General features: G+C 37.4%; 1 protein-coding gene across 1 annotated transcript in view; it reads left to right on the top strand.

Annotated features, from left to right (window-relative positions):
- The first annotated feature begins 234 nt into the window (after positions 1–234).
- LOC137923654 (GAS2-like protein 3) overlaps positions 235–23,600 on the top strand; it is a 76,957-nt gene continuing 53,591 nt past the window's right edge. Inside the window, exons 1-2 of the mRNA XM_068766879.1 lie at positions 235–381; positions 21,621–21,668. The gene's annotated coding sequence lies outside the window, so the exon portion shown is untranslated. The remainder of the gene's footprint in view (positions 382–21,620; positions 21,669–23,600) is intronic.

Genomic DNA, 23,600 nt, shown 5'->3' with positions numbered 1-23,600 from the left:
GTGTCAATAAGAAGCCAATGACCAATCAATACCACGAAAGACGTGCAAGAGTCAGATTTGGACAAGTAGAATGTCGCAACTCTGTTCCGATACATGAGTAACGGTATGAAAGGGAATTTAGGCAGAATTGTCGGCGTGCGAACTTGACCTTCGCTGCGTCCCTCTCGCAGAGCGCCGTCCACTTTCCCGCGGCGTGCGCTGCGGTGCGACGCCGGCTCAGTACGGCTCGCGGTCTGGTCGCAGTCACACGTGCGTTAAAACTCGCTCTGTCCGTTCTTTACGAATATGTGAGAAATCTCTTTGAATCTTCCAAGTGCACAGTGAAGTTAAATAAACTGTTGTATGCCAGCGCCGCGGGGTAGTCACATGTGCCAGGATAAGGTACGTCGGTGCTGATGTTACACTTGTTTGTTTACACTTAAATTATTTGATTACCTTTGGTTTTCGTGATTTTTTCTCTTGTTATTTCGTCGTAAATAATAAAACAATAGGCTATTATTTAACATAAATGAATTTGCAAAAACACGGATGCCGTTGTAAAAACTAAATGAAGGAAGTCTTATATTTTCTTAACTACATAATTCTCTGAACACAACGTTATAGCAAGTTTTCAATTGGTCATCTTGTTAGGCAGCATTTGAAATTTACATAATAAATATACTTATTTTTACGATAAATTAAATTATATCCTGAAACATAGATTACCTATATCTTCATTGTTAGAGCTATGGAACAACGCAAACCCAAATCGTACAATTTGATTTACAAAAACTTACGATGTACGAGTATTTACGGATTAATTATGTTTACTTACATGGATTGTTTAATTAGCAATCTGTTCTATAAATTCAGACGATTAACTTTCAAATTATCTAGGAGATGCATATTTATTTAAATTCCTATCGCCTTTACCGCTACATTTCAAACATTAATTTATTGCAATAAGTTTTAACAGCTAACTCGCTTATTAAGTATCGCGTGTAAATCTATTTGCAGTCGTTTGATTTAATGTCTGTTATTATTTGTCGGCCACCGCACCTAATGTTAGGTAGTGTTATAACATGGTAACGAACTGGTCTCCACTTAGTCCATATTCAATGATACGATCATCATTATTTTAGTTGTAAGATGTCCACTGTTGGGTTGAATGTGGCGCGCATGCACCGTATTTTGACAAGGCGGTTTGTACATCCTGTAGATGCACCTACATAGAGCTTGTAGATCAGCAGCCTCTTGAACCTTAAAGACTCACTTGCCATCTGTTCTGCGCGCTTTATGGCCTTTTTCTAACACCCTTTTATTTTATTTTTCACGCGTTACTTCGTGTCGTAATATTTACTGTCTTTTAAAATTCATGTTTTGTTTGTATTTTACGACGCACCGACAATGTCCACTTTTTAACTTTACGGTCAACCAAGAGGTGGTCGAACGAACCTTTGGAATTTTGGAGAGAACCCTTGGAGTAGGAGGATGAGGAAGTGCATTAGCACTCGCGAGTTCATGTGACCTAATATTGCTTCCATTGCATATTCACTGCCACCTCACCGGGCTGTCTATCACTTTTGTTCGTTTACTATTTTCTTATTTGTGATTCGATCTCCTGCACAAATCCCAAGTAGAGACCTTTTCATATTTCGTTAAGCGACTGAGCTCTTCAAACAAGACCCATAGTAAAAACCAGGTTTTAGACCCGCAAGTCGACCTGGTAAAACGTATTAGTTAGACTTTCGTTTTTACGCACTGCGATATATTCGACGAGATGTTTCCTAATATTAAAGATGAGCCATGGTAACGATTTATATATAAAGAGATGCTATGATTCAATAACGCGAAGACCATGGTAGACTATTAGAGTTATTTCACGGTGGGTTGTTTCTATGTTGGCAGAGTTATACTGGAATTAGATTTCTATTTTCTTAAAGAAGATTTTGTAGTGTACACCACAGGCCAACAAGCGTAGCGTAGAACGTAATCTTCAGCGGCGCATCGAAAAGGGGAATTCCACAGAAATATAATTGTTTACATACATCGGGCGACAGCGCTCTACAACATTTCTCCACTTGTGATTGGCTGTCGATTTATATTGGCTAAGCTTGATGAACATACACTCCTACTTTGGACTTCGTGTTGTCGTTACCTTCAAGACCTACCGTCAGGAAGATACCCACAACCTTGTTAAAGTTGTCTAAAGATGGAGGATCTAGACTTCTTCTACCGGTAAATGGTGATGAATGTCAGTAACTAATCTTTGCCTTTGTAGCGTTTAATCGCTGAGGATTAGAGATGGAAAGGTGTATGTGTCTATCAACGTCTTAAATAATCTCGGCTCGGGCTGTTACATAGATATTTCAACGGACTGAGAGGCCGTCGAGATTTTAGGTGCTTTTGTGCTCGGCATGTTGGGCTCGAAAGAGTATCACGGTTTTGTCGCCATGCGTCCACCATTCAGACTCGAGGGTGCCGATTGAACCAAACTTCGGTTGGGTCGGTGACCATAATCAAAAACTTATTATACTTGAATGCGCGTATAATTAAATACGTTATTATAATAACTTTATGTTTTTGATTACTAAATTGTAATTTTTTGGTAAAACAATGTCGTATTTTAGCAATACCTATTTGTAGTTCAAAGAATTAACAGCGTTTTGATATTTTGACCAGTTAAATACAAATGACAAATACGATATATTTATTACAGTATTTTTCGTAGGTTATTGTAGTCTTGTCGCGATCAAATTATTTTTTTTTTATATAATGTACGGTTATATATATGTGTGTGTATGTATTACATTTGTCTCAGCCCGAACCAATTTGAAGGATGTTTTGGTCTCAAACGCGTCAAGTTTCGATTGGTCGATGTCAAACTGCATTGGTTGGTTTTAACGTTACTTAAATTGTTCTGCGATCAACGTATTTCACCTCTTTTGGCTATTCAGCAAACTCAAAAGGCAATGTGGGGACACCGTTTTGACAATTGAGATGATAAAAACTGAATCGAAGGTATTAAAGGCTATACCGAAAAAAGACAATTCCGATATTTCGAGAACTGGAAAAAGTGTTGGCAACAGTGTATCGTACCGGACGGAGATTACTTTGAAGCGAGCGAATTGTTTTTTTATTTTATATGGAAATCCAACAAGAAAGTGATGCTTTACGGTTACATTACATTTCTTGTTTCATTACATCCTACACGTCCGTTATTTGATATAATAGAAGACAAAAGTGTTTGGGACAAATGTGTTAATTGGTCGAACAGGTCAAAAATTATTTTATATGGTTAAGGCTATTTTTCCAGTTATCCTTAAGAACCTAACTCGCAATTTTACAAACGTACGAAAAAGAACTGAATTGGTCGCACCATTTCAGAGTTTTGGGATTGTAATATATAATTCTTTATATATTTACATATCTGATAAGATGAATCCCGTTGTCGAGTTTAATACTTAAGAGGTGTTAAGAGCAACTGTGGGACAAAAGGCTGTGACGTGTGGGAGCCGCTGGAGCGTGAGTTCGTGCGCCTCGCGGCGGCTTATCGCGCCTCAAACGAAACCCGTTGTCGATAACGTAAAACTTAATGCGAATCCGTCACGTTGCTTACCCACGAGGTATTGAAGGCGTTATTTGATTAGGATTTTTTTTTGTTGCCGCACTTTGCGTAAACCATTCTGTTTCCGCAAGTCGAAGTCAAGGCAAACCGAAGTGCGTTTAAAATTTTAATGCTCACTATAAGACCCAGGACCGCCCCAGCAAAGATCATCACGATGAACAATCTTGCGCTGCCCGCATCATTCATCATATGCCGTCATTTATATGCAGTTATATATGCATAAAGCATTCATATACCACTTTGTATTATATGTAGAGGCTGGTGACAAGAGTTAAGGTTTTGCAAGCATTATATTAAAAAAATAAGTTTAAATTTTGAAAATAGAACTCTTTACCAATAATATTGAGTATACATTTCATTCATTTGTCATTTGTTTTACGATTTGGCGGCAAATTGAAAATTGTCTGTGCACGTCAGAATGAATTTAAGCCGAGAAAATTTTCGTGCAATGATTTTTTATGACTTTCGATGTCATATAAGTCAACAAGAAAGTTATGATAGACTTCGATTGGCTTTTCACGATGAAGCCCCATCTCGTGCCACAGTTTACAACTGGTTTAATGAATTCAAACGTGGTCGAACTAATCTCACCGATGATTTGCGTGAGGGACGGCCTTCTACAGCGACGACTGAAGACAATATCAGTGTTGTGCGGCGTATGATAGAGACTGACAAAAGAGTGACCTATCAGCAAATTCGGACAAGTCTAGGCATAGGTATGAGTCAAGTGCACAAAATCCTCCATGAACATTTAGCGGTCAGGAAGCTTTGTGCCCGCTGGATACCGCATAATTTGACCGAGGCTCAAAAACTCCGCCGTGTTGATTGGTGCCGAGAAATGATCCAAAAATTTAACGGAGGTGACTCAAATGCTGTGTTCGACATACTAACGGGTGACGAAAGCTGTATTTACTGTTATGATCCGGAAACCAAAAGACAGTCTGCTCAGTGGGTGTTTCCTTCCGAAGAGTTGCCAACTAAAGTGAAGAGAGGTCGAAGTGTTGGAAAAAAGATGGTGGCCTCGTTCTTCGGAAAGACAGGTCATTACGCGACAGTTGTCTTAGAGGATCAGAAAACGGTTAATGCAGAGTGGTACACTAACAACTGTTTGCCACTTGTCTTGGAAAAAGTTCGAGAGAAACGACCTCGCAGCAGGATCCTCCTTCATCACGACAATGCCTCGTCGCACACCGCCAGGCAAACGATCGACTATTTGGCGACCTCAGACGTGGAATTACTGGGTCACCCGCCGTATAGCCCCGACCTCGCACCCTGTGATTTTTATTTATTCCCGAAAATAAAAGAAAAACTTCGAGGAAAACATTTTATGGACGCCGAAGAAGCAGTGGCTGCGTTTCAAAACGCCGTCGAAGAGACCCCTAAGGCCGAGTGGGCAAGGTGCTTTTCTCAATGGTTCCATCGAATGCAGCGATGTATTGATGTAAATGGACGCTATTTTGAAAAGTTATAATAAAACTAATAACTTGCTAGAATGCTTAGTTTTTGATTTTCTAAGAACTTTCAGTTTGACCCTCGTATCTGTCGCGCTGCCCCAGAATAATATGCCATAAGGATAATATGCTAATCTGTGAGAACAGATGAACAGTGAACGTTATTACGCGTGAAATGATTGAACACAATGAACAGCAGTTCAGATGTCTAAAATTATCACTAGTAAAAGTATTTTTGAAACAAAAGAAGCGATAAAAAGAAATGAACGCGCACGTTGCGACGGGTCGTATCTCCGCGAGTCGCGATAAGACGGACAAGCAGCCGCGGCTGCGATAACGCGCGTTATCTACAACTCTTTAGCACGCCGCAGCGGCAGCATCCGCGGGACCGCGACTCCGTGTTATCACGGCCCGGCATCGTCTCGCGCGAACCAATTTACACTCGGCGTTCGATTTATGATAAAATACGAGATTGGAAACAAGATCATTTAATTAAGAAAAGGACCAATACTTAGCCACTTCCGCACATGCAGTGGTAAAAGTGCGTTTTATCGAACGGGGATTACTTTGAAGGGGATGAAATTGATATGGAAGAATAAATAATTAATTTATATTTTTTTTTCATACCGACGATGAGAATCCGTTTCCTTACTTTATTAACAACATTGTTAAATGATCTTAAATATTTAATGGAATCAGGCGTTACCTTGCGGAAGTTCATCCTAAGTAAGAAAAGGTGAAAAAACTTATGTGAAATTATAAAACTTATAACTATAAAGTTACATGGAATAAAAAATAGTATTATTAGTTACGACAATATTACATTAAATGTCTATGCGGAGATGTGATGTAAACCAGCTGTCTATCTCAAAGAATTTATGATTGTTGAAAATCGCTCTCCTTATGTGCTATAAGACAAAGTGTTTCATAATTGCCATTTAATCGACTGCTAACGCCATTTAGTGTATCGGGGTATGAATTATATCTACTTAACCAATAAATACAGTAAAATAAATCTACGATAATAGAGATGTTAGCTAGACTTTTTTTTATGGTCCCCGCTGTTGGGGACCTCTCGTTCCCCTATCTCGTGTGGGATAGGGACTTTTTATTTCTAGTAATTTATTCATATTTTTTATTATTATCATTCTTCTCTTTCATGTATCATCTTATCTGTCGTACTGTTTCTTTCGTTCTACAATTTTCCCAGTCTTTCTCTTTCATTCCATTAGCCGTACATCCATCCTCAACCACTACATTCTAGGTTTCCTTACTATTTTATTTTGCAGCATTACATTTATTGTTTAAATATTTAACACGTATTTTCTTTATAATTATTATCTTATATTATACTGTTTATTGCACTATTTTTGGTACTACTATTAGCTAGACATTAAGTATGTCCACCGTATAGTATATATGACTTCCGTAGAAACGAAGATGTCCGACATGGCAATCGCATAGGCTAGTTGAAGCAGCAGTAGACAGGCCGCATAGCGCGGAACAGAATTCCGCTATTGCTTTAAGGTTCTGAAATGACATAAGACGTCTTAGTAGTCGAAATTTTGGTACAGTCAGTATTTTACGGTGGCTTGTGAATACACTATGAACGACACTTTTTTAAAATTAACTATAATTATTTTAAACGTACGTGTTATAAATTAAATATATCGTGAGGTCACAGTAACAATAACGATTTCTTTAAACCGTTTTCTCAAGGATCGGCGGTATGTAGTTAAATTCGAAAGCTATTTTTTAACTGCATTTCAATAGATTTATGTATAACATTACATTTGCGATCTGTCATGTTAGCTCCGGTGGAAATAGTTATTAACTAAATCTCTATTAGTATAAAAGTCATTTCAAAATTCGTTGGGAACCAATAAATAAGGTACAGAGTTCAATTTTTTCAAAGGTTTGAGTCTCGACTACAATTATTTTTTTCACCGATTCACCCTGAATACATCGATATTATATAATATTCGTGCAGACATTGAGGTCCCCCGTAGATTTCTAATAAGACTGGTAGAAATCGGCTTACATTCGGCGTCCAGTGATCACAGTTCCACTCCAACGCGTCCAATAGTGGATGTCTTACGGCTGAAATAATAATCATTTCTATTTTCAACGGATTTCGATGTGTAGGTGACGATCTGGTTAACAATCGGCGGCCGCGTGCACGGAAGGCTGTTGACATAACAATGTTTTATTACGCGAAGCAATTACAACCGCGGCACTCATGTCGCAGCCTCGCACAGAGCCCCTTGTCCGCGAGGCCGTAACTTAGTGGTAGTTACTTGCTGCGTGTTCCCGAACAAAGGCCGCGTACATTGCGGCACCGGTGAGTGTAATGACCCTTATAGGTCGTATAAATAGTAATGTAGTAAAAACTTTTGGAGACTTTCAAATTATACAGTCATGAGACATCTACTCAGTTATCATGTATGGCAGACTTCTCTCCCCTTGTTCATTCAAACCTTGAAAACCAACAGCATCGTTCCTATGCCGCGTTTATCTTAAATACAGTCACGAATATAACTTCAAGTACCGCCACCTTGCGACTTCATATCCGCACACTGGGGTAAGTGTCCTCTATTCCCTTGAACCATACGGAATTTTTAATAAATATATAATCGTTATTTTCACCCACGGGTTTCCAATAGAAAAGGGTTGAAACGGTCTGCGTTCAGTGTTCAAAAGACTACTATCTATTTATTTTTCTCATTTACTTTATTTTAAACTGTACTCTGCTTCGCAAGGTGTTACAGTTATGTTTATTTCTAGTTTATATCAAATTGAACTCTTTCAGAATATAATGTTTGGAAAAATATATCAACCCAATAACTTGCAGCCGCAAAGCCTCGGTACAGTCAGACGCTGTTTGTAACAGCCTCTAGTTGATTTTGGCGACGATGATTCTCCAGCTCGAGATTCTAGGTGCATTCGGTGCGCGCTGGTGAAGGCCCGCGTGGGCAAACTAATCGACATTCAGTATAACCACGAGACGCGATCAGAATCGATTCCATGTCCGCGCGATCGCGGCCGACTAACCCTGTTACGTTCCCAGCGCAGATAATCCCTTGCATCGATTAGCTCCGTGATCACTGGCCGAGCCCGCGTGTAATTGGATCAATAATTTATTATAAATCTTATAATTGCAAATAATTCAAGTACATCTATTAAATCGATTAACTGCTGTTCTTTTTTTAATTTCATCATAGATTAATCTTGTTATAAAAAGTAATTTCCGTTCAAATTGCAAATCAAGGTTACTAATGTGTTTATAATTTGTGGCTTTACTTTTAATCTGTCTTCAGGGTGTCAGTTGTCCAGCTTACTAATTCCAATAAATTTTAATAATTTATTTGTTCGAGGAACATAGTTATCAATAATGTGTTATAGGAATGGTGTGCTATGTTACAATTTCGAGTAAAGATATATGTATTAAAATATTTTAAAGAAAACCATACACTATCGGTATGTGTACTTATACATACATATATGAAGAAACGTAATTATTATGATATATGTAATATAATCATTTCAGTAATGTTTTTATCATTAAGGGTACGGTTCATCATTTCCGGGAACATTGCATTATTTTAATAAAATACGCGTAAATCGTGCTTAATTTTTTTTAAATAAAAAAACAATGTAATATACATTACAGATATTTTATTCCGTTAAATGTCTTTATATAACAATAATTCGATATTTAAAAGTTAGTTTTGAATATTAAAAAATATATATTTTTATGAATTTAAATATATGTTTTTATGCAGCATGTTCTTTAATTTTTTAAACGTATTTTTCTTGTATAAGACTTTGTATGTATTGTTTTATTTATTGTTTATATAATATACCTACGTTATTAAATAGAGTTTAAATTATCTACTTTGTTTTTGAAATTAATTACTGAAAATTATAAAAACATTTCCGAAGAGATCTTTTTATTATATTTACTAGAAAACTTTAAATTCTGTGCGCTAACCTGTTCAAAGTATATTAGAATATAAATTTTGCGACTGTATAAAATAAGGCTGGTCGAGGACGGTGAATTTTTATAGTGATGATAGTCATTGTCGCGAAGCGGTTGCTTGCTGTGCGCCCGCGCTCACGAACATTCAGTTACAATGCAAAAGCAATACCGTCGCGTTTCTGTCGCGATACAAATGCAATATAGTCGTGACGCTTGGTGCTACGCCCTCGCGCCACCTCCCTTACAATTTCTGCTCGTTACGAAGCTGTAGCGCGTTGGCATCGCAGCTGTCGGACGCAAATGTGACTAACATGCGTTTTCTAAACGCGCGACAGCGTTGCTACATAGTCGCCGAGAAAGAAGAGCCTTAAAGTCATTACACTTTGCACTTTTTTGGTCATGATCATCATCTTCAAATTCGCAACCTTGGTGATTTTGAACTATATACACATATCGTACCGTAACACCTTTATTTATTTTTGGTGCAGTTTATGGAAACTAAATGACAGTTGATAATTTATATTACTTTATATAAATAAAGTTTTATGTAGTTTCGCAAGTTTCACTGTTTGCGTATTCTAATTTTGTAAATAAAAACGACAATAACAAAATGATAAACTATTTATTTATTATTTATTTAATCCATGTAGTGATCGTTAATTACTTAAAGATTTGAGTCAAAAAACATTGAAGATATAACAAAACAAAGAAACAGAGATAAACATGAGGTACATATTTGTAATTAATAACAGGTGGCGCAAAAATTATGACATAATATAATAAAGATATATAGAGAATTAATTGTCAACAAGCAATGACATATATTTATATAATCTACATTATAAATGCCAAGCGCAGTGACTTTTGGCGCCGTTTGTAGAAATTAAGGCACTTTCACATTATGACATTACTTTTGCGCCACCTGTTTTAAGTACGCGGTCCCTTTTGAAACATTTTGAAAGTGACCATAAAAATCTGTCTGTTTATAGTGAGCTCTTCTCAGTTCAAGGGAGGCTTGAACCCCCGCAGATTTAAGTTGAAAGTTTCCGTTGTGTCCCAACGGAAACTTTCAACTTTCAGTCTGATCCTAGTTTCTATTATATTGAGCTCTTGGCATAATTCTTATTTATGACTTACATAAATGTAATTGTATAATAATATCAATAAATAGTTGCTATTGCTTTGCTATTATCTGGGGGGGGGGGGAGGAGAGCTTATGCCAATTGTGGAGGTTTTGCTATTTTAATAATGATTTCTTTGAAAAAGGTGTCAGTGTTGAGGAAGAAGGAGTGATATCGAGATGTCGACATCGCGCGCAGCACAACACTGGCCTTCCTCTCGCAGACTAAGTGTCGCTGGTCACGTCACAGCGCTAATTAAAACCACACAAGCTGCACGCGTGCGGCTGCATTCGATTTGGTTGTGATTGAATCGATTACGGGGGGAAAGTTGTGCATACGTTGTTGTAAATAGCGTGAACTCAACCCGCGCCAGGATCTTCACTCCGAGTTTACTTTCAAGTTAATATTAAGGGTCTCAAGGCTATTTTCGATTGTTGTTAGACGCTGTTAACCTTTCTGGCTATTACAGCTTCTTCGGACTCAGGGTTCACGGATCCAAAATCCACGAGATCATAAATTAAAAAAAAAATTCTTCGTCAGATGCGGCGACGCCTGACGTATTGACTAATTGTTATCTACTCTGTTTGCGGAGAATGGTGTGATTCTTTTTTATTATCCTCTAGTTGGACGGCATAGTTAAGGTCGAGAGAAATCGCTGGATGCGAGGGAAGCCTTCTCCTTGCAGTGGGTGTCTATCGGACATGAACTATCTCTTGTAAACATTCAATCAACCATGGGACAACCACTACTGGATTGAGAAATGTCAAAATAAGCTTGAACAAAGGCTGGACGTTAATCTATAACTACATTTCGAAGTCGTACAAATCGATGAAAAATTCATTTCTAATTTTCGATTTGCAATTAAAGTGTGACGACGCGCGAAATTGTTCCTCATTACTCGCGAACGGGATTTCTCCCTCGCCGCCTTCGCTCGCTCGTTACCGGGGAAATTATACGACGAAATAGCGGCTGACCGATTTTGAAAATAACGGCCGCGCTGCCCCGGTGACAATTTAGTACTTAGTTAAATACAGATTGCGTAAGTAACGGGGCACTTTAGCGGAAGCAGTCTAGAGTAAGGTCTCTTGCTTGCGTACGCAGGTCTTGTGATTCTAGGATGAACGAACACAGGGTCTAGTACATTTAGAGACATTTTTAAACGGTTTTATTTAGTTCGACCCATACGGAATGTTTATTTGGGTCAAAATTAGAAATTGAAATTTAAGCACCTTCCCGTTGTCAAATTGATCCGAAATTTGGTACACACATTTAATTTAGGTGACAATACAATATAATAAAATCAATAACATTATAAATCTAAGTTGGCCGCCGATACAAAATCGCGGATTACGTATTTTTCCTTAACCCCCTCAATATGGGTATCAAATGAAAGGGCTACACTAGTAAAACAAGATGATTATGTCAAATTTAAAATTCAAGATGGACGCCGTTCGAATATGGCGGACTAAGCCCATATTTTTCCACAACTACCACAATATGGGTAACAAATAAAACCGTTTAACTGAAAAGTTTTTTTAAATGTATTTTATATTTATCAATAAGGTTTTGTGTTAGCGTATTGGGTTAAAGCAAAACAAACCTTTTTGAGTAGGTTCATATACAAAATAATATAACATTACAATTGGTAATTAAATAAAGAGCTTTTAGCTGGGGATTGTCTTTCCGCTCGCCTGGAAGTCAAAACATTTAACAGTAACTTTCCTGTATATTATTATTTGGAAGTGTGTACTGCAGCGATGTCCGCGTCTGCTTCAAACAAAAGAAACCCATCGCCAGTAAGCTGTTCAGATGCTCTCTGCCATCCGAGGCTCATCATATGATTATGGACCTTGAATTTCATTATATTTTCAAAATAGATATCACCTGAACTGTTTTCGTTTCGTGGTGAGCTTTCAATTTCAAGCCGTCTTATCATCTAGCTGCGAGTTTCGCGGAGATTTCTCTCTATCTGCGGATACTGTTAGTGGCCGCTCCGATCAATTAACTTTGACAGCTAATGATCATATGGCAGCCTGATGACTTCGTATCCCGGCACACCCTGCCGTTATGTATAGCATATTGACTGTACTTTCAGAGAAGTCTGGAACAAACTTACAACATTTCAGTCTAAAACTCTTTCTTACACCATTTATTAGATTCTGAGCTCCATGAGAACTGTATTATTTTTTACATAATGTTCAAAAGTATAATGCCAGAACAATCCAATTTGATAGCCATTAGAATCAAATTAAACTTCTTTAAATATTATATATTTAATTAATTTTGAAAAAGGCTTTGTAATATTTAAAATTTATCTTGCGATGTCGGCGACCGTTAGGACGAACTTTACTTTTGACATCGCGGCTTTGAAAATCGAACGGGTGCTTTTTCCAAAACACTGGCGTAAATTCAGCCAGGATATTCGTCTTCTACCCGTGCTTGTAATATACAAAATAAATATATTCTGTGATCACGGAGGAAGCTTTAATTGTCCTTTAAAACTACCGGTGATCAAGAATATTTTGTCTCCAACGCGTGTCTCGATTAGTCGATGTCATTACTGCATTGGTTCTTCGCGACTTTTTTCCCAAAATTCGATATGATATCGTTCCTCAACCGTATTCGTGTACTGTGATCAAAAATTCAAGTCAATTTTTCTATAAAACGTAAATTAATTAATTACTCTTTTGTAACATAATACTTATTATTATTATTTGTAACATACTCTTGTGTAACATAACTCCTGAAGATGCCCCGTGGAGGAGTGAAACACGTGTTGAATAATTTGGCGGTGGCGGTTGTGTGATTCGCATTGTTTGCCGCATACGCATTTATCAGCGGGTTGGCGGGCGGTGCATTTCATTGCACGACTACCACTGCATGTGCGGAAGTGGCTAAATATTGGTCCTTTTCTTACTTAGGATGGACTTCCGCGAGGTAACGCCTGATTCCATTAAATAATGCCCGGGAGTTTTAAATGACCTTTCACCATACTTTTTGAACACAGTAGTATACATATATACACACACACACACATATATATATATGTATGAATGTATATTTTTTTGGACCGTGTTTGGTCATAGTGCAATGCTACTTACACGCTGTTCGGGCAGGGTTGTCGCAACGCCGATTCAATAAAACCGTAACAACGATTACGAGACGCTGAACCAACTTCCGACGCATTCCTCGAGTGATTGCAGGCGTCATAATTATCGTGCATTTTCTTTTATAGCCGCATAGCGAGCGGGCAGCGTCGCACGCGCACAGCCAGCCGACGTCACGACAATTAGAAAACTGTATTAACCCTTAATTAGGCGCATTAAGAAAATCACTCAATTAGGCGCATGGGGTCTTAAATGACCCCAAAAAAACATTGGGAAAGGAGTATCAAAAAGGAATAGAATTTAATGGATTTCTATAGTAATTAATAAAGTTCTTTAATATACTAAACTTTAAGAAACAAATACTTACTATGACATTAAAAATATTTAAAAAAAAACTAAAACAGTAAACCTCTCTTTAAACAAATTTTTTGGGCATAGCTGAGATCAACTTAAGAAATAAAGTTTATTCAGTCTCATCAGCGGAATCTTCTGTTCTGCATCCGACGCAGTAAATCCTTGAGTGTTGCTGACAAATAAATTTACGACACTTGAAACATTTTGTTGGCACTTTTTTGTCGTCCTTTCTAGGACATGATGAACAGCGCCCGCGCTTAGCTGTCGATTGATAAACCGCCTTGTTCACATTATAAACTTCATGGAACCGTTTTTTGTTGTCGCTGGTACAGCACGGAGTTGTATGCGACGTTTTTGGTGATCTACCACAAGTGCCGCAGCTATTTTCTTCAAGAAAATCCGTCTTGAATATGTTAAAGTCTAGAGCAAGTCAATATTAGCTTTGTGTATGACAAATGTCAGATATGTTTATACTCCAGGTAAATATAAAATAATATTTTGTGCTCGGGTCCTTACTGCGTTCGATGGTGGTACTTTACACCATTTCACTTTCGGGACTTTTTTTTGAGTATGTCGAGATAAAAAATAATTATCTTCCGTCTTCCGATGTCTTGGATATGTTCAGACTCCTTAATTTCGCTTTCTGAATTATGAGCACTATCAATAACAGCATCGTTTAAAGTTTCGTCTTGCGAATCCGAAGCAGCAACATCTTGCTCTTCATCAAGCACTTCATCCAGCCATTGCAATACTTGTTTGTCGTTAGGCATTTCAATTCAAAAAAAAAAAAGAAAAAGCATAGAAAAAACTCAAAAATACATAAAGAAATCATACCTTATCAAAATACACACATACAAAGATAAAAAGTAAACAATATACTAATATAAACACAAAAAAAATCACAAAAGTAAAAACTTACCTTCGCCAAAAAATGTAACGTAACTGGGCGCATGGGGTCAGCTCTCTAAAGGACAGCGATGCATGCACATGCGTTAATGTTCTGGATGTGACTAATTCGCGTACCCCGGGTGGAGTGAGGAAGCTAGAAAGAGTGTTAGTACGCTCTGAAGACTGTAAGCCATAATTTTTTGAATTTCAAGTGGCCCTGACCCCATGCGCCTAATTAAGGGTTCCGTAGTTTTTGTCAATTATTACCAGTAATACTTATCTATATTTCCCGTTATATATCTATTTGTATCAATAAATGTTTAACATTTCCATCTAGAAAAAAGAAACAATTTTATTTTCCCGTGAAAAATACTCAGTAAATTATAACGTTTATATTTAACTGTCAAATGGATGTGAAACAAAACCCAAAAAAAGATGTAGTCATTACCAACCAATGGCACGCCTACTGAAAGATCTTTTGGTCGCCTCGAGAACCTATCGTCACCAACGACCATCGGTTGCACGAGCGACGTGCACCGCCCACTGCTATTTCAGATGAGCAACTCTCTGAGCTACATCGTTATCATAGAAGCTCCAGGAAAAGACCTAACCATTGCTTTCTAGGTGGCCCTGAGTCTCCTTAACAATCGTAACAGACCAAGTTTCAGCTTCTTATGTCATAACTGGTATTACACACTTTCATCTTCAAACAAATCGGTGTTTTGATCGACATGTTTCAGAACTTCCTGAACGCTACCCGTCCGACTTGGATTCTTCGAGTGATAGAGTTCGCTGATGGCCCTCTCCCTTGCTCTCCGGTTGACTTTGAGCGTCCTTAATGATCGTAATAGACCATTCCTCTGCTCCATAGGTCAGGACATTATTGTATAACACACATTGCGTTATTTTGGACGAGATGTTTTGGACCTTTCCGAACTCTGCTCATCCGATGGATTGCGAGTGATCTCTTGTTTCATGTTTTTGTTATTTCTCGAAGATGACCGTTATTTCTTGAAGATATATATTTGACAACTGCTTGAAAAGGGACATTTAGTATTATATTATTGTATTGTACCTCGCAATGTGCGATTGAAAACTTATTTTGATTAGTAATTTTTATATATTAAGACATGAAATCATAATTATAATAAAGTGTTTTTAATCATTTCATTCAAGAGAACATTGCGCGCCGGAGGAAACATTTTGACACTAAGTGAGATCCGGTGTCAAAAGTCATGATGTTTCCTCTTACTCACTCTTCACAAACTTGTATGTAGATTATAAATATTATCACCTATGGAAGAAAAAATAGCATAACCATTTTTATACGGCAACTTATAAAGTATTATTAACTTTATGTATTGCTGATGTACCTGAATAAATTAAAAATCTAAACATTCTTAATTCGAATAGGCTATTACAAGTACTTTTGATAAGTCAATCAACATAAAATGTCGACACTGTTGTCCCTACAGGAAGCTGCCACAGGCTCGGAAGACAGTTCTGCTTAGAAGAGCAACAGTTGCGCTTTATAAATATAGTTTTGTAAAGAGTGCGACAATATTTAGCTCCCTGAGTGAGCATCGATAATATTTAATTCCATACATTTTACCATTGGTTTTAAAATCATATAATTTTAATATAGATTCTCAATATCTCTAGTGGCAGGTCTAAAATTAGTTGTGGAATTTCATTGTACAAGTTATTCGTATACCTGTGCGTTAAATGATTTATTTAATATATTTTACTTTTGAAGACGAAAACTAGGATTATGCAATTTATTTTTATTTTTTTGTATTAACACCGTGTCTATCATTTCATATGAAAACATCTCCCTTGCGAAACTGTGTTCCGACTCAAAGCTGTGGCCACTGGGTTGTTCACGGTACGGTAACGTAGTTGTTGCGTTCCATGCGAGCGATTACGGCGCAGTTAGCTCGTTGCGATGAATAAACTAATTAGCGAATTAACATATTTGGCGCGCGACGCGATCCTAACGAAAGTGAAAGCCGAGACGGCAGGGCGCCGCCGCCCTATGAATACACATTTCCAGAAGCGACGTAGCGATTTCTCTCATGTTTATATGGATTCGTGTACAGACTACAATGTATATGTGTATAGCTACTTTATAAAGTAGTGTTATTGTAGATTACATTTTTGTTAATATCATGGTATATACGATATTAATTATCGAGGTATAGTGCTAAACAACTGTACCGCGCCTTAGTAAATCCCCAAGAGGCGGGGGCTGAGGAAAAATGAACATGAGAGCCCCCCCCCCCTCCCTCCTCCAGCTGCGTGCTTACCTAAGGCGCGGTACAGTGCTTCAAGTATCAATATAATTTCTGTTCCTTTACGTCTAGAACCGATCACCTTTTATTTATTCACATATGTCAGACGATAGACGCCCACTGCAGGGCTTAGTACTTATTCAAAGATCGCCACAACAACAGGTCCCCGCATCAAGCAACTTCCGGGGATCTTACCCACGCCGCATCTATCATCTCGTGGTAGCCATTATGAAACCTTTCAGCTCTAACAGCCTTCGGCCACACGGGCGATGTACCTAGCCCGCTGCTACTTTTCGAGCTACGTCGATGGTATTGTTTCTTCTGCGAATCGCCTCATTTCAGATTCCATCTCGCTGCTAAACTCCCCGCACAGCCCTCTCCATTGCTCTTTAAGTGACCTCCAGCCTTCCTGTAAGGCCGTCGCAAGTGACCACGTCTCGGATCCTTGTGAGACTGGTTCTTTTGCGAATCTCCTCTTTGTATATAGACTACATATTATATATGTACTGAACCACACTTTTATTGGACGAAGATAACAAAGCGAAACACACCGATACTTCGTCACTCAGATATTTCCTTTGGGCAAAAAGTCAGAAATAACTTGTTAAAGTTAAATTCTTCAAAACGATTTCAATCAACACTGCGGTTCAATTTAGTGTTAATTAAACACGTATTAAATTTCGGGTCTGTTGACACAGTTGTACTAATAAAGAGATGGATCGGGTTACAACGCGCGCCTCGGGGCCCGTAATTAGTGACTGTTTATATAATAGGTACTTGTAGTGACCTCATTTGAATGAGGCGGACCAATAAACCGATTGATTTAAGGAATACTTTGGTCATATTTTGCTAATCAAAGGCAACGCTGTGAAGAAACTTGTTTTAACATGGTAGAATGAATATATACACGGTTAGCGAAGAAGATTATATCCGAGAATGATCGAAGAGAGTGTATTCACATAAACAAACATTTTAAATAATTTACACGACACTATCGTAAACGGTAGCGATCGTATCACTGATGGCGTCCAAATTCAAATCGGCGTTCGAATTTTAAATTAATTCATTCTTGATTTAATTTAAAAGTATTGTGGCCGTCGTTGTTGGTAGTACAGAGCGTGAGTTTTACTAATGTCTCAAGGTCTAAGCCAAGTATGGATCCGGTGCTCTATGCCCTGGTTCAATAAAGTACGCTGTGGTTGAAGTAATTCATGCTGCCGAAGACCGGCACTAACGGCGCGATATAGTGTGCCGAAAACTTTCCAAGGAGATTAAGAAGGAGAAGGAATCTGCAGTAGTGAGAAGCACGAGGCAGAGAGGTGGAAGAACCGGTGCAAATTCTGTGAACTGCTCGTAGAACCGCCATTCCACTATATGCTAATACCTAAAAACTTAAACCGCAATTCTTACTTAATAGATTACAACGGCATTTTAAACAATTTAACTAGGCCGGTCAAATATAGTGCAGTTAACAGACATGTGTTGATGCAACTGTATCGCCACGCGCCGCGACGCCGGACTCTGAACTCGCTCGGGTACTGCACGCGATGATTGCGGACAAAACAAACTGTATGCAAGTGTCAATATGCACATATATGACACTTTAAATCAGAGTTCCCCAAACTTTTTTGTGTCGTAGACCCCTTGCCATGTTTTTCCGTGTTGGGTAGACCCCCTACTTACCTGATATTGATTTCCTGTAAATTTCTAACTGTAGTAAAGTTTTATGTTAAAAACTTAAAGTGAAAACACATGTTAATTAATACATTTATTAATTGAATTTAAATTAAAACAAAATAAAATAAAAAAATAAATTTTTGTATCTACTATACCAACTAAACCAATCTATTATACCAACATCCTACAACTTAAACAATTTTATAAACATATATAATATTTTTTTACTTCATAGGTACTTTTATACATAATGTAAATATTTTGATATTATAAGAAAGTATGATGTAAGTAAGTAGGTACTATCGGTGTATGTGTATCGTGGACCCCCATTTTCCTTTCATGGACCCCCAAATTTTTTTCGCTGTCCTAGACCCCTAGGAGTCGATATAGACCACTTTGGGAATCACTGCTTCAAATCTTTCCAACAAGATACATATTTACATCGTTTAACGTTTTAAAAACTTGTGTCATATTTTTACAATAGTTTATGTAAATATTCAAACTTGAATACATGTCTCTTTACTAATACCACTACTGATAATAAAACACGTTGGTTTTTAAAAATTCTTTTAAGAATTAGATCTGCTGAATAGTAGGTAGTAATATCTATAAATAATATAAAAATTAGTTATCAAATACAAATATAATAATAATATAATACTAAATGTGCCTACTCGAGTAGTTGTCAGAGGAGACACTCTCGAAGTTGAAGAAGATCAAGTACACGTAGGACAAACCGTCCAGCTAGGTCCAATCCAATTGCAACAAAGTGATCACTCACCTAATCCAAATCGTATAGGCGTTTGGGAAGCTCCAAAATACTGTAATTTATGAAGACGTAAGTGTGGGTAATTCCGTTGTCTTATGAAGCTAACAGGTGGTGTGATACGATTGTAAAGAACGCTCAAAGGCACCCAATAAGTAAAAGAAAGTGCTACGCCCGGAACTTTGCTGCAAAATCTAATCAGAAATGGGATCTGCAAGAACCAAATTCACAGGCGTAGCTTGAAGTATTGCCCATCTGAAGTGGCGGTGGGCGAAGGCACTTCGCTCGTGCGAAAAGAAGAATTAAAAGATTCCCGCGTGGCGATGACCAGGTAGACTCTGCGTAGGTAGACCTCGCTCTAGGTAGACGGTCAACATAGTTAAAGTCGCAGCTAGTTGTTGTTGCGGGCAGCATAAGACCAGCGATCTTGGAAATTCTGGGATGAGAGAGAGCGCTGTTGCTTGCAGTTTCGGCTGATGTGATGACGATGATGAAATTGAGTGCTTTTAGATACTTAATAAGAATGCACAACTTGTCAATTCTTTTCTTTCACTCTATGACACATGCGCCTAAGCAATCATATTTCCGCGGCTTCTGATGAATCTCTAGCAATGGATCCTAAGCGAGTTCTTGAACTTAGTGTACACAGAAAAGGCTTAAGCCATGTACAACCTTAAAGCTGTAAATACAAAGTTCAAATAATATTAGCAGTAAATGAAAATCTGTTCGATTAAATTGTTTCTACTCGGAGCTGTTTGTTGCAGTACAACGTGAGCCGTTAAACCGACGGAGCGTTTATGGTAACAACAGTAACGGACGCCGGTAACACGAGCCGACCGCAGAGCAGTAGAAAGCGGTGTCGCGATCGTTTGTTGACATGCTGCGTAACAGTGCTCTGTGGTTACGTCCTGTTGGGTGCTCGATTGCAATTGAATTGCATCAAATAACCTATGCGTGCTTGTCTAATAATAGGAGCATGAGGCTGCATAAGGCTAAGCTTCTAAAGGTAGTTGACGATCAACAAAGGTAGTCGAAGATGGATTCCACATAACATACAATAACTGGGAGTAAAAATAAAATTTCAAGATGTTGAAAAGTTGATAGGATTTATTTTATTTTAAAAACAAAGATAAAACCCGTTTATTCAACATTAGAACTCTAACTGATCGTCTATTTTATCTTTCACTCTGCTGTACTTCGCAAGGTGTTATAGTTGTAGACAGAAAGCAGGAAGAAACTCCACAATAACACATCTTTTAATTTTAACACAAATTTATAAATGTACACTTTATTAGATATAGCCTAAATTAAATCAAAATAATCAAGCGACATCACTGCGAAGGATTCTAGTCATTTAAATATTCGCTTGTTGAATAATAAGCTTTATCCGTCAATTGATTTTTATTCCGCTTACGTTGCAAATACTAGAATATAAGGCTTAAATAAATTAAAAACTAAGAATACGTTGTACGACCAACTATAAGTAAACATAATATAATCTGTTAATAAATGGACGATACAAAAGCGACGTAGAAGGATATTTATTCCTATGGAATAATAGAGATCAGGTAGATAAATTGACGAGTTCCAACAAGCCGGTAGACGCGGCGTGGGTAGGCGTGGTAGGCTGGATGCGGGTAGTCCAAAGACTGATCACTGTAGCGGATGATTAGGGAGTCCTATGCGTGTAAAAGTGAATTGGCTGACATGATGATAATGATTTGTTGTCACCTTTGTTCGTATGGAAATAAATTGTTTTTGTCTTGACTTCTTACCGAATTGTGTATTCGTGTCTTCTATACGTTTACCATAAAGACTTTTATATAAGTGGTAGTTTCCTGAACAAATCATACGTGCAACTGACGAAAGGTCCCAAAATGGAGACATCGAACCAGCAGACGCGGTACAGGCAGGCGCCCCATTGGTTGCAGTCAGTGTAAGATTGTTCACTATGGCGAACTATGGTGGAGACCTATGCCTTACAATGGGTGTCAATCAGATATAATGAGACAATTAGAACATTGCAACAAAAGCAATGAAGAGGATCAAGAAATATTTCAGCATTACTACTGCGTTCGTTCGTTAACTTGCATTTGTGGTTTTTGAAAGTAAGAGTCAAGCACGGAGGTTCTTCAAGAGGGCAAAGATAAGTTATAGGCGTACGTGTAATTACGTAGCTGTCACTCTAATGTTAATCCTTTTCAATAAATGAGCTAGTTCACAATAAACTAAGCATAAGGTTTATGATACATTTACTTATGTCTTTGTGACATACATACCATTCTAAGTGAAATTGAATAATTAAAAAATCAAATTTATAATTTCCCTTTAAATATATGAGTTTGGTCGTTAGATATTTAAGTGGATTTTTTGTTACAGCTTACACTTGTCCGGAGGATGCACCCTTCTTCACTTCACTTCTGACTGGTGAGTTTGGTATTTGTCTAAAAATAAAGTACATGATGCATTGACGGCGTAGTGGCTGTCATCGCCATATCCGTCAATTGATGGTTCGAAAATCGAAAACAACGATATACAGGATGATGCTTTTATGAGGTTAATGTATAACTTATTTAACAGGGAAACAAATTTAGAGGTTTCTTGTTAATTTTTAAGCACCTTATATAAAGTGATCACGTTAAATATTTTTTTCTATTAGAATGTCAATAACTTCTGGTAGTACACTCTGTAGGGACAGACACTTTTTTTATATATTCATTCTAATTTGTATCGCTTGTGTTTTGTTTACAATATATTTTTTTTCACTTTTACTAAGCGCATATAGTTGGGACAGGGCTGCTGCTATTTGATACGGATCTTTCTTCTCCCAGCCGCGAGGCACGACTGCGTTTTACAATTATTTTCTATTTTTCTACATTAACATACACCTAAAATTTTTACATATAAACAAGACAATTTTGAAGTTTTATTCAATTGTTTTCCAAACGCTACAGGCCGTTAAATGCCTTGAGGTTTAGGACAATGACAATTAAAATATTCTGCCGTAGATTTTTTCTTGTCCGATAAATTGAACGGAGGCACTGGCAGATAGTAAGCAATAATTAAATTTAAAACGTAGCATTCTGAATTTTACTGTGTTACCGCTACATTATTTATTATATCAACTATTCAAACAATTACATTAATTCACAGTATATGAGCTATACAATCACCCCTATGAAGCTCTTACACCTATAATCAGTCACCCTGTACATACTCTATGTTTATTAAAAACAATCTGACACATCCTTTAATAGAATATAATATTATATTTCAGGGTGTTACCAAGCCTATGAATTCATTGCAGTCGGGGAGTTTAAAAATATAAACAAAAAGTTTTTATACATCCATATGTAGGCATGATACCGGCCACTTGCGACCGGTCCGATTAAAAAAAAATGTTGTTTATATCATTTGCGCACACGGATAGATGCACATTGTTAAATACTAGGGGATATAACAAATTGTCTTGCATGAACCATAATACTACGCGGATTCTTCTTTTCTGTCGATAGACTCCCACTGCAAGGCAGAGGCCCTGCTCAAAGATATTAAGAAGGTCTTGCGCTGCAAAATAATTTATTTATAAATATCATAATATTGTTACACATTCACGGCACAAAGTTAAACAAACATAACGAATCTTTAAAAATGTTAAACAGGCAGGTTTCTCCAGAAATGAAGAGTTAATAAGGCTTGTATAACACCATACGTAACAATAAGTAAATAAATAGATATATTTAGTATAAAAGTGTTGTACAAATCGACATTATATTTACTTATATTAACACGTTCCGTGCCACGACAATTTTTGAAGATGCCGCGTAAGGCGTACACGCCTACACTTTAAAAATAAAAAAAGTCGTTCAAGACGCATGCTTTACATTTTTTCAATACTGCAAAGCTATAGCTGGCTAAAAAGTTATAAATTTATACTGGATTACGTACGCGCACACGTGATGTGTAGTTATCTATATTCAAGCCTACAATTCGTTTGTTTAAGAATCCTTTGTGTTTTCAATGAGAATTGCAGATGGCCTGAACGGAAAGTGCAGTGGGGGTCGTATACCTTCCGCATGGCGTGAAATATGTTAAAGGAGTGAGTGTATTGCTATCACCTGAATTTGCTGATAATTCACATATGACACACTCTGTCCAAAAATCAATATTTTCAAAAATAATTATTAACGTGCTAATAGTGAACCGTAACCGTTTTCAAAATTCGAATTATTTCATATTAAAAATAAAATTGTTAAATTATTTGTCGCTGCAGAATTTGTACTGATTTATTTATACGGAGTGTTTAGAAATAGTGGTGAAAGCTTTGAAGCTTTTATTGATGAATAAGCTGATAAATTT

This window comes from Battus philenor, unplaced genomic scaffold (assembly GCF_028537555.1).
Source record: "Battus philenor isolate CCGP_79_NKW_IND1 unplaced genomic scaffold, ilBatPhil1.0.hap1 SCAF_22, whole genome shotgun sequence".
Lineage (NCBI taxonomy): Eukaryota > Metazoa > Arthropoda > Insecta > Lepidoptera > Papilionidae > Battus > Battus philenor.
This window is presented reverse-complemented; position numbering and strand designations above follow the sequence as displayed.